The 12,687-nt window shown below is 41.1% G+C and overlaps 1 pseudogene; it reads right to left on the minus strand.

Moving 5' to 3' along the window:
- Positions 1-8,077: 8,077 nt before the first annotated feature.
- On the minus strand, positions 8,078-8,179 carry LOC112798672 (small nucleolar RNA R71; annotated as a pseudogene).
- Positions 8,180-12,687: the final 4,508 nt, after the last annotated feature.

Raw genomic sequence — 12,687 nt, forward strand, 5'->3', positions numbered from 1 at the left:
ATCTTCTCTAATTTCATGGAGGAGGATGGAGTGTTCTTGGTGCTCCACCCTTAGTTGTCCCATGTTGGAACTCAATTCTCCTAGGGAGGTGTTCAGTTGCTCCCAATAGTTTTGTGGAGAAAAGTGCATCCCTTGAGGCATCTCAGGGATTTGATGATGAGAGGGGTTTCTTGTTTGCTCCATCCTCTTCTTAGTGATGGGTTTGTCCTCATCAATGGGGATGTCTCCCTCTATGTCAACTCCAACTGAATAACAGAGGTGACAAATGAGATGAGGAAAGGCTAACCTTGCCAAGGTAGAGGACTTGTCCGCCACTTTATAAAGTTCTTGGGATATAACCTCATGAACTTCTATTTCTTCTCCAATCATGATGCTATGAATCATGATAGCCCGGTCTATAGTAACTTCGGACCGGTTGCTAGTCGGAATGATTGAGCGTTGGATAAACTCCAACCATCCTCTAGCTACGGGCTTGAGGTCATGCCTCCTCAGTTGAACCAGCTTCCCTCTTGAATCACTCTTCCATTGGGCGCCCTCTTCACAAATGACTGTGAGGACTTGGTCCAACCTTTGATCAAAGTTGACCCTTCTAGTGTAAGGATGTTCATCTCCTTGCATCATGGGCAAGTTGAATGCCAACCTTACATTTTCCGGACTAAAATCCAAGTATTTCCCCCGAACCATAGTAAGCCAATTCTTTGGGTCCGGTTTCACACTTTGATCATGGTTCTTGGTGATCCATGCATTGGCATAGAACTCTTGAACCATTAAGATTCCGACTTGTTGAATGGGGTTGGTAAGAACTTTCCAACCTCTTCTTCGGATCTCATGTCGGATCTCCGGATATTCACTCTTTTTGAGTTTGAAAGGGACCTCAGGGATCACCTTCTTCAAGGCCACAACTTCATAGAAGTGGTCTTGATGCACCCTTGAGATGAATCTCTCCATCTCCCATGACTCGGAGGTGGAAGCTTTTGCCTTCCCTTTCCTCTTTCTAGAGGTTTCTCCGGCCTTGGATGCCATAAATGGTTATGGAAAAACAAAAAGCAATGCTTTTACCACACCAAACTTAAAAGGTTTGCTCGTCCTCGAGCAAAAGAAGAAAGAAGAGAGTAGAAGAGGAAGAAATGAAGGAGATGGAGATGGCTTTGTGGTTCGGCCAAAGGGGGAGAAGTAGTGTTTAGGTTATGTGAAAATGAAGGAGTGAAGATGGGTTTATATAGGAGTGGAGAGAGGGGTAGGGTTCGGCTATGGGAGGGTGGGTTTGGGAGGGAAAGTGTTTTGAATTTGAATGGTAGGTAGGTGGGGTTTTATGAATGATGGATGTGAGTGGTGAAGAGAAAGATGGGATTTGATAGGTGAAGGGTTTTTGGGGAAGATGTGTTGAGGTGATTGGTGAATGGGTGAAGAAGAGAGAGAGTGGTGGGGTAGGTGGGGATCCTGTGGGGTCCACAGATCCTGAGGTGTCAAGGAAAAGTCATTCCTGCACCAAGTGGCGAGCAAAATTGCTCTTCATGCCAATTCTGGCGTTAAACGCCAGGCTGGTGCCCATTTATGGCGTTTAACGCCAACTTCTTGCCCTTTTCTGGCGTTTAACGCCTGTCTGGTGCCCCTTTCTGGCGTTAAACGCCTAGAATGGTGCCAGACTGGGCGTTAAACACCCATCTGCTAGCCTTACTGGCGTTTAAACGCCAGCAAGATCTTCCTCCAGGGTGTGCTATTTTTCTTTCTGTTTTTCATTCTGTTTTTGCTTTTTCAATTGATTTTGTGACTTCTCATGATCATCAACCTATAGAAAACATAAAATAACAAAGGAAAATAGATAAAATATAACATTGGGTTGCCTCCCAACAAGCGCTTCTTTAATGTCAGTAGCTTGACAGTGGGCTCTCATGGAACCTCAGAGATGCTCAGAGCAATATTGGAACCTCCCAACATCAAACTTAGAGTTTGAATGTGGGGGTTCAACACCAAACTTAGAATTTGGTTGTGGACTCCCAACACCAAACTTAGAGTTTGACTGTGGGGGCTCTGTTTGACTCTGTTTTGAGAGAGGCTCTTCATGCTTCCTCTCCATGGTGACAGAGGGATATCCTTGAGTCTTAAACACAAAGGATTCTTCATTCACTTGAATGATCAACTCTCCTCTATCAACATCAATCACAGCCTTTGCTGTGGCTAGGAAGGGTCTGCCAAGGATGATGGATTCATCCATGCACTTCCCAGTCTCTAGGACTATGAAATCAGCAGGGATGTAATGGTCTTCAACTTTTACCAGAACATCCTCTACAAGTCCATAAGCTTATTTTCTTGAATTGTCTGCCATCTCTAGTGAGATTTTTGCAGCTTGCACCTCAAAGATCCCTAGCTTCTCCATTACAGAGAGAGGCATGAGGTTTACACTTGACCCTAGGTCACACAAGGCCTTCTTGAAGGTCATGGTGCCTATGGCACAAGGTATTGAGAACTTCCCAGGATCTTGTCTCTTTTGAGGTAGTTTCTGCCTAGACAAGTCATCCAGTTCTTTGGTGAGCAAAGGGGGTTCATCCTCCCAAGTCTCATTGCCAAATAACTTGTTATTTAGCTTCATGATTGCTCCAAGGTATTTAGCAACTTGCTCTTCAGTGACATTTTCATCCTCTTCAGAGGAAGAATACTCATCAGAGCTCATGAATGGCAGAAGTAAATCCAATGGGATCTCTATAGTCTCAGTGAGAGCCTCAGATTCCCATGGTTCCCCATTGGGGAACTCATTGGAGGCCAGTGGACGTCCATTGAGGTCTTCCTCAGTGGCGTTCACTGCCTCTCCATCCTCTCCAAATTCGGCCTTGTTGATGGCCTTTCACTCTCCTTTTGGATTTTCTTCTGTATTGCTTGGAAGAGTACTAGGAGGGAGTTCAGTAATTTTCTTGCTCAGCTGACCCACTTATGCCTCCAAATTTCTAATGGAGGACCTTGTTTCAGTCATGAAACTTTGAGTGGTTTTGATTAGATCAGAGACCATGGTTGCTAAGTCAGAGTTGTTCTGCTTAGAACTCTCTGTCTGTTGCTGAGAAGATGATGGAAAAGGCTTGCCATTGCTAAACCTGTTTCTTCCACCATTATTATTGTTGAAACCTTGTTGAAGTCTCTGTTGATCCTTCCATGAGAGATTTGGATGATTTCTCCATGAAGGATTATAGGTGTTTCCATAGGGTTCTCCCATGTAATTCACCTCTTCCATTGAAGGGTTCTCAGGATCATAAGCTTCTTCTTCAGATGAAGCTTCCTTAGTACTGCCTGGTGCATTTTGCATTCCAGACAGACTTTGAGAAATCATATTGACTTGCTGAGTCAATATTTTGTTCTGAGCCAATATGGCATTCAGAGTATCAATCTCAAGAACTCCTTTCTTCTGATTAGTCCCATTGTTCACAGGATTCCTTTCAGAAGTGTACATGAATTGGTTATTTGCAACCATTTCAATGAGCTCTTGAGCTTCTGCAGGTATCTTCTTCAGATGAAGAGATCCTCCGGCAGAGCTATCCAAAGACATCTTGGACAGTTCAGACAGACCATCAAAGAAAATACCTATGATGCTCCATTCAGAAAGCATGTTAGAGGGACACTTTCTGATTAATTGTTTGTATCTTTTCCAAGCTTCATAGAGGGATTCTCCTTCCTTCTGTCTGAAGGTTTGGACTTCCACTCTAAGCTTACTCAAATTTTGAGGTGGAAAGAACTTTGCCAAGAAGGCATTGACTAGCTTTTCCCAAGAGTTCAAGCTTTCTTTAGGTTGTGAGTCCAACCATATCCTAGCTCTGTCTCTTACAGCAAAAGGGAATAGCATAAGTCTGTTGACCTCAGGGTCAACCCCATTGGTCTTGACAGTGTCACAGATTTGCAAGAATTCAGCTAAAAACTGATGAGGATCTTCCAATGGAAGTCCATGAAACTTGTAATTCTGTTGCATTAGAGAAACTAATTGAGGCTTAAGCTCAAAGTTGTTTGCTCCAATGGCAGGGATAGAGCTGCTTCTCCCATAGAAGTCGGGAATAGGTGCAGTAAAGTCACCCAGCACCTTCCTTGCATTGTTGGCATTGTTGTTGTTTTCGGCTGCCATGGGTTCTTCTTCTTTGAAGATTTCTGTTAGGTCCTCTACAGAGAATTGTGCCTTAGATTCTCTTAGCTTTCGCTTCAAGGTCCTTTCAGGTTCAGGATCAGCCTCAACAAGAATGCTTTTGTCTTTGCTCCTGCTCATATGAAAGAGAAGAGAACAAGAAAATATGGAATCCTCTATGTCACAGTATAGAGATTCCTTGAGGTGTCAGAGGAAAAGAAAAATGGAAGGAAGAGGTAGAAAATTCAAACTTATCAAGAAAGATGGAGTTCGAATTGTGCATTAAGGAATAGTGTTAGTCCATAAATAGAAGGATGTGAGAAGATGGGAAGAAATTTTCAAAAATAATTTAAAAACATTTTAAAGACATTTTGAAAAACTTCAATTGATTTTCGAAAACCAAGATTAAGAAAGAAGTAAAGTGATTTTTTAAAAAGATTTTGAAAAAAAGATTTGATTGAAAACTATTTTGAAAAAGATGTGGTTAAGAAGATATGATTGGTTTTAAAAAGATGTGATTGAGAAGATATGATTTGAAAAATATTTTAAAAAGATTTGATTTTAAAAATTAATAACTTGGCTAACAAGAAAAGATATGATTCAAACATTAAACCTTTTTCAACAGAAAAGGCAACACACTTGAAATGTTGAATCAAATCATTAATTGATAGCAAGTATTTTTGAAAATGGAAAGAAATTGATTTTGAAAAAGATTTGATTGAAAATATTTGATTTGAAAAAGATTTGATTTTGAAAAGATTTTGAAAACTAAAAAAAAATTGATTTGAAAACAAAATCTTCCTTCTTGTGCCATCCTGGCGTTAAACGCCCAGAATGGTGCACATTCTGGCGTTTAACGCCCAAACCACTACCCTTTTGGGCGTTAAACGCCCAGCCAGGCACCCTGGCTGGCGTTTAAATGCCAGTTTGTCTTCCTTACTGGGCATTTTGAACGCCCAGCTTTTTCTATATAATTCCTCTGCTGTATGTTCTGAATCTTCAATTCTCTGTATTATTGACTTGAAAAGACACAAATTAAAAATATTTTTGGATTTTTAATAATAAGAAATAATCAATATGCAACTAAAATCAAATAACAATGCATGCAAGACACCAAACTTAGCAGTTTGTATACTACTGACACTAACAAAATGAGAATGCATATGAGACACATAAACACTCAAGTCAAGAGAATTTAAAGATCAGAGTAATGAAATCATCAAGAACATCTTGAAGATCACTTAAGACACATGAATGAATGCAAGAAGAACAAAAACATGCAATTGACACCAAACTTAAAATGAAACACTAGACTCAAAAAGAAACATAAAAATTTTTTTTTGGATTTTTTGAAAATTAAGTGGAAAAAGAAAATAAAGTTATCAAAATTCTTAATGAGAATTCCAGGAATCATGCAATGTTAGTCTAAAGCTTCAGTCTAAAGAAATTAGACATGGCTGAACATGCTTCAGCAGGGCATTGCATTCAAGAGCTAAATTAATGAAAATCAATCAGCTTTGGTGATGATAAGAACATCACCTTGAAATTCATTCTTAAGAACTCTGAAGAAAAATACCTAATCTAAGCAACAAGATGAACCGTCAGTTGTCCATACTCGAACAATCCCCGGCAACGGTGCCAAAAACTTGGTGCACGAAATTGTGATCTCTTCTTTTCACAACTCAAATAATCCCCGGTGATGAATCCAAAAACTTGGTGTTCAATACCATGGCATAAACACAACTTCGCACAACTAACCAGCAAGTGTACTGGGTCGTCCAAGTAATAAACCTTACGCGAGTAAGGGTCGATCCCACAGAGATTGTTGGTATGAAGCAAGCTATGGTCACCTTGTAAATCTTAGTCAGGCAAACTCAAATGGTTATGAATGATGAATAAAACATAAAGGTAAAGATAGAGATACTTATGTAATTCATTGGTGGGAATTTCAGATAAGCGTATGAAGATGCTTTGTCCCTTCCGTCTCTCTGCTTTCCTACTGTCTTCATCCAATCCTTCTTACTCCTTTCCATGGCAACCTGTATGTAGGGTTTCACCGTTGTCAGTGGCTACCTCCCATCCTCTCAGTGAAAATGTTCAACGCACCCTGTCATGGCACGGCTATTCAGCTGTCGGTTCTCGATCATGTCGGAATAGAATCCAGTGATTCTTTTGCGTCTGTCACTAACGCCCCACAATCGCGAGTTTGAAGCTCATCACAGTCATTCAATCATTGAATCCTACTCAGAATACCACAGACAAGGTTTAGACCTTCCGGATTCTCTTGAATGCCGCCGTCAATTCTAGCTTATACCACGAAGATTCCGATTAAGGGATCCAAGAGATATCCACTCAATCTAAGATAGAACGGAGGTGGTTGTCAGGCACACGTTCATAGGTGAGAATGATGATGAGTTTCACGGATCATCACATTCATCAAGTTGAAGAACAAGTGATATCTTAGAACAAGAATAAGCCGAATTGAATAGAAGAACAATAGTAATTGCATTAATACTCGAGGTACAGCAGAGCTCCACACCTTAATCTATGGTGTGTAGAAACTCCACCATGAAAATACATAAGAATAAAGGTCTAGGAATGGCCGTGAGGCCAGCCTCCCAATGATCTAAGATCTAAAGTGATCAAAAGATTTAAAATGATCCAAAGATTCCAATACAATAGTAAAAGGTCCTACTTATAGAGAACTAGTAGCCTAGGGTTTACAGAGATGAGTAAATGACATAAAAATTCACTTCCGGGCCCACTTGGTGTGTGCTTGGGCTGAGCATTGAAGCATTTTTGTGTAGAGACTTCTCTTGGAGTTAAACGCCAGCTTTTGTGCCAGTTTGGGCGTTTAACTCCCATTCTTGTGCCAGTTTCGGCGTTTAACGCTGGGCAGTCTTGAGCTGATTTGGAACGCCGGTTTGGGCCATCTAATCTCGAGCAAAGTATGAACTATTATACATTGCGGGAAAGCCCAGGATGTCTACTTTCCAACGCCTTTGAGAGTGTGCCAATTGGGCTTCTGTAGCTCCAGAAAATCCACTTCGAGTGCAGGGAGGTCAGAATCCAACAGCATCTGCAGTCCTTTTTAGTCTCTGAATCAGATTTTTGCTCAGGTCCATCAATTTCAGCCAGAAAATACCTGAAATCACAGAAAAATACACAAACTCATAGTAAAGTCCAGAAAAGTGAATTTTAACTAAAAACTAATAAAAATATACTAAAAACTAACTAGAACATACTAAAAACATACTAAAAACAATGCCAAAAAGCATACAAATTATCCGCTCATCAACTAACCCACTAATTGTTTGACAATTTGCACCACTCACACTAACAACCACTTTAACCATTATAATTTCTGCAATTTCTTTCTTGCTGTGAGCTGTGCTGGTTGTATGACAGGTAGAAGAGGCGGAGCTTCAACGCCCTTTGATTCTGAACCTGAGAGGACCCTCCTTAGAAAAAAGAAGGGTAGCAAGATGCAAAAGAGTTGTTGGAGCACAGGAAGAAGAGGAATTCTTTGAAACAATCATGGAGGATAACCATGAAGGAGAAGCTCATAACCATGCCAGAGATGGCCCTGTAAATCATGCTGAGCCAGGAAGAAGGGTTCTAGGATCTTACATCAATCCAGACCCAGGCAACTGTGGAAGCAGCATCCAAAACCCAACCATACATGCTAACAACTTTGAGCTAAAACCCCAGCTCATCACCCTTGTTCTGAACAACTGTTCATTCGGAGGAAGTGCCCAAGAAGACCCAAATTAACATTTAACCACCTTCCTAAGAATATGTGACACTGTGAAGTCTAATGGCATCCACCCAGATGTTTACAGATTGCTCTTGTTCCCCTTTTCACTCAGGGTCAAGGCGTCTAAATGGTTGGAGTCTTTCCCAAAGGAGAGTTTAACAGCATGGGAAGATGTAGTGAACAAATTCTTGGCAAGGTTTTATCCTCCTCAAATGATCAACAGGCTGAGAGCTGAGGTACAAACTTTCAGGCAACAAGATGGTGAGACTCTCTATGAAGCGTGGGAGAGGTTTAAGGATTTGACAAGAAGGTGCCCACCGGACATGTTCAATGAATGGGTACAACTACATATTTTCTATGAGGGACTCTCGTATAAATCAAAGAAGGTAGTAGACCACTCATCCGGAGGATCTTTGAATAAGAAGAAGACCATTGAAGAAGCCATAGATGTCATTGAGACTGTAGCTGAGAATGACTACTTCTATGCTTCTGATAGGAGCAGCACTCGAGGTGTAATGGAACTGAACCATGTTGATGCACTACTAGCTCAGAACAAGATGATTAACAAGCAACTAGCTGACCTTACAAAGCAAATGGAGAAGAACCAAGTTGCAGCAGTCACCACATAATCATCAACCCAAGAAGGAGTAAACACAGAGGAAGGAGGTGAATGGGAGCAAGCCATCTATGTTGGTAATTCACCAAGGCAAAATCATGATCCACACTTCAAAACTTATAATCCAGGCTGGAAGAACCACCCTAACTTTGGGTGGGGAAACCAACAAGACCAAGGCCAAGACCAGAGACATCAAAATCACAATCCTAACAACCATGCTGTCCACCAACATTCATCACAAAAATCATATCAACAACCACCTAACCACACTCCTCAACACCCATATCAAAACCAGCATGATCACCCTCACTCTTATAACCTAAACCCACCATCATACTCTGAGGATAAACTCTCTAGAATTGAAACCTTACTTGAAGGTTTATGCAAGAAAGTCCAGGACAACAAAGCATTCAAGGATGAGGTGCGAACTAACATCAAGAACCAAGGATATACCATCAAAAGACTGGAGTCCCAAGTAGGGTATCTATCCCAGCAAATTCCTAAGTCCACTGAGAGCTTCCCGAGTGACACAGAGAAGAATCCCAGAGGAGAAGCTAAGAAAGTAAGATGGGAAAAGTACAAGGTGATCACCACTAGTGATGAAGTGAGTGTGGGGGAAGAAATCACACAAGCAAAACATCTTCAAGATAGTCCAAAACATAAGAAGGAGGAGAGAAATCAGGAACCCAACCCTCCACAGAAGGAGAAGCTAAAAGAAGAGGGTCTGAACTCATATGCACCTTTTTCTCAAAGACTCAAAGGTGGTGAAGCAAGAAGAATATACTCAAGGTTCCTTGATATGTTTGCATATCTTCATGTAAACATACCATTCATTAAAGCTCTCCAATAGATGCCCTCATACATTAAGTACATAAAAGAGCTGCTGACCAGAAAGAGTTCATTGAAAGGTGGGCAAACAATACTGATGAACAAGGAGTGCAGTGCTCTCATCCAACCACAGCTACCTATAAAAAGAAAAGACCCAGGGAGCTTCCACATCCCTTGTGCTATAGGCGAAACAAAGATTGACAAAGGACTTTTTGACTTGGAAGCAAGCAACAACTTAATGCCCCTCTCCCTCATGAAGAAGCTCCAAATTAATGAACTAACTCCTACTAATGTAATTACCAGATTGGCTGACAAAACTCAAAAACAGGCAATAGGAGTAGTTAAAAATGTGCTGGTGAAGGTTGGGAGCTACTATCTTCCCACAGACTTTGTTATCCTAGAGATAGAAGAAAGTCATCTCCATCCAATCATCTTAGGGAGGCCATTCTTAGCCACTGCTAGGGCACTTATAGATGTGGAACGGGGAGAGCTAATCTTAAGGATACATGATGAACAACTCACCATCAATGTCTTCAAATCATGGCAAGAAGCAAGTCAAGAAAACAAAGAATCAAGAGAAGAGCATAATGAAGCATTGATGCAAGAAACAAGCAGCGAAGCACAAACAACACAATTGGAAACCCCATTGGTTAGAAAGCCATATATTCAGGAAAAACCACATTCAAAGGTAACTCAAAGAAAGCTGAGCCCACCAGAGTCATGCAAAGCTAGCAACAAGGATCCCTTAGAGAAAGAATCTATAGAAAGCAAGACAGCATCAAGAGAAACAAGGAGGAAACTACCCAGAAGATGGAGAAACAAGAAGATCCCTACAGAGGATTTCTCCCCAGGAGATGAAGTGATCTCTGCTCACTACCCAACCATCCCACCTCATCTTGCTACCATCCCATCTCAGCTACCTCAAGTGTACATCATCAACAAAGTCTTATCTTGGAACATGTGGCGCTTCTCAACAAAGCCATTGAAGACAAACACACTACAAAAGGGGAGGATTTGAAGCACCACCAACCACCCTGACAAGGGTCAACCGTCAAGCTAATGACGTTAAAGACGCGCTTCATGTGAGGCAAACCATGATTCTTACCCCTTCTTTTAAATTCTTTAGTGTTAGTTAATAAAGTAAGATCATGAATTTCAAAACAACTTTGACAAACATTTAACAGAACCCTTATATGCAACATATAGTGAACAACAAGTTTGGTGTTCAAGGCACATTAAGATGGCATGAACACAACTTATGTCATTTTAGGCTAAGAGTCTTGATTAAACCCTTAAACACCACATGATCACAAACTAAGTTTCGTGTCACCAATGTGCATATATGAGCATCAAAGAAGTCAGTTGTTTTGTCTTTATAAAGATCATATATATAGTAAAAAAAATTATAATATATATATATATATATTAACGGTAGCTAGTTTATATTTTAAATCTTCCTACCAAAAATTCAATTAACTTTTTGTATTCCTTTTGTCTTGTATAGGAAATAAAAAAAAGGGGGATTAGAGTAGATTGATGGAACAACCAATGGAAGGAGGTTCGGCCACTTCAGTTAGGGGGGTTATATACTTGTCTTCAAGGAGAACCCCTAGGAAAATGTTGCCATGTAAGGATGAGAAAGTGTCATCCTGGAAACCGAAGCAATCAGTTCATAAATATGATGATCCTTGTGCTCACCTTATGCCAAACCCCAACCGTCCACTATCAAAACCGTACCAATGATCTACACCTTTCAACTCTCACCACCGGCCTATATAAGGAACCCTCACCACTCTAGCCCTTCTCAACTATTCATCTAACTCACCTCTCTTCCTTCTCTCAAAACACATTCCTCTAAGACACATCTTGCCTCAAACCAACCGAACTCTATCTTCAAACTCATATCCTTCACCACCTTCGCAAACCAATTCTCACTTATGGCATCATCAAGCTCCAAGAGGCAAAAGAGGAAGGAACCAGTGCAGAGCATTCCCATCGATGGAGGGAGATTCAAAACGGCCTTCCATGAGTTCGAGTTTGAACAAAGAAAGAACAAAAAGATACTGCCTGAGTTGACATTCCAATTCAACGAAGATGAATGTCCATAAATTCGAGAGAAGATTGAGCAAAGGGGTTGCCAAAAAGCTCACCAATCCGGAAACAAGGATTAATGCAACCCTCATCAAGGAATTCTATGCAAATGTGGTTAGAGAAGACAAGACCATGGCCCCCACCTTCAAGAGCTACATAAGAGGAACAAAGGTGGATTTCAGCCCCAATGCCATAAGAAGGGCTCTCCAGCTGAAATCACCACATTTTGTTGAGCTCGGTTATTAAGAAAGAATAAGTAATGGCCCCGATAATGATGAACTGGAAGAAATTGTGGGCAAAATATGTATTGTGGGATCTGACTGGGAAAGGTATTCGGATAAGAGGTCCCTGTTCATCAGGAGAGGAGACCTCATCCCAGAAGCCAAGGGATGGTTTGAGCTTGTGAGACAATCTATCCTCCCAGCTGCAAACAATTCTGAAGTCAACATCGCTAGAGCTACCATGGTACATTGCTTAATAAAGGGTGGAGGCATCAATGTGCACGAAATCATAGCTGAGGGAATTCAAGGGTCAGCAGAGAAGAGTGATTCGGGTGCTAGACTTTGGTACCCCAGCATCATCTTTAGATTATGCATGAAAGCCAAGGTAGTCTTCGAAGACAGTAATCCAATTTGTGTAAGTCTCGAGAGGTCACTTACACTTCAACACATAACTCATGTGACACCAGCTCAACAGTAGAGAAGACCCCATCTAAGGAAGTGGACATCAGGAGAAGAACTAGAAGAAGAACCTTTCCAAGAAGAACCCCAACCAACAGAATATCATCAAGAAGGGTACTATGACCCAACCAACATAAATTTGGGTCACATTCGAGGAGCCATTGAGGATATGGCAAGGAGCTATATGGAGGGACAAGAATAACAACTACATGTCCAAGCTCAAAGGATGGATCATGAAGAAAAACTACTCTCTAGTTGGATGGATCAACAAAGAGAGTGGCAGAAACAGCAAATGGAATTACAACAGGAGCATTACTCCCAGCTCACCCAAGACATCAGTCAAGTGTCCGAAAGGCAAGAAAGCCAAGACAAACTCCTCCAAGAACTCAACCAATGTCAAAAAGCTCAGATGAAAGCCTTCAACGAATTTAGTGTGCTCAACGAAGGAAGGCAGCTGCATCGAGAAGAATTTAACATAAACACTCAGGCTTGTTAAACTATATGACTGGGCATATGCATAACTTGCACCCTGCCATCCCAAGTTATGAGGCAGTTCGCAAGGACTTAATAGAGCAAGAAGAGGGGAAGGTGAAACAGCAGAAGGAAGCGTTAAAGA

The sequence above is a fragment of the Arachis hypogaea genome, chromosome 4, assembly GCF_003086295.3.
Source record: "Arachis hypogaea cultivar Tifrunner chromosome 4, arahy.Tifrunner.gnm2.J5K5, whole genome shotgun sequence".
NCBI lineage: Eukaryota > Viridiplantae > Streptophyta > Magnoliopsida > Fabales > Fabaceae > Arachis > Arachis hypogaea.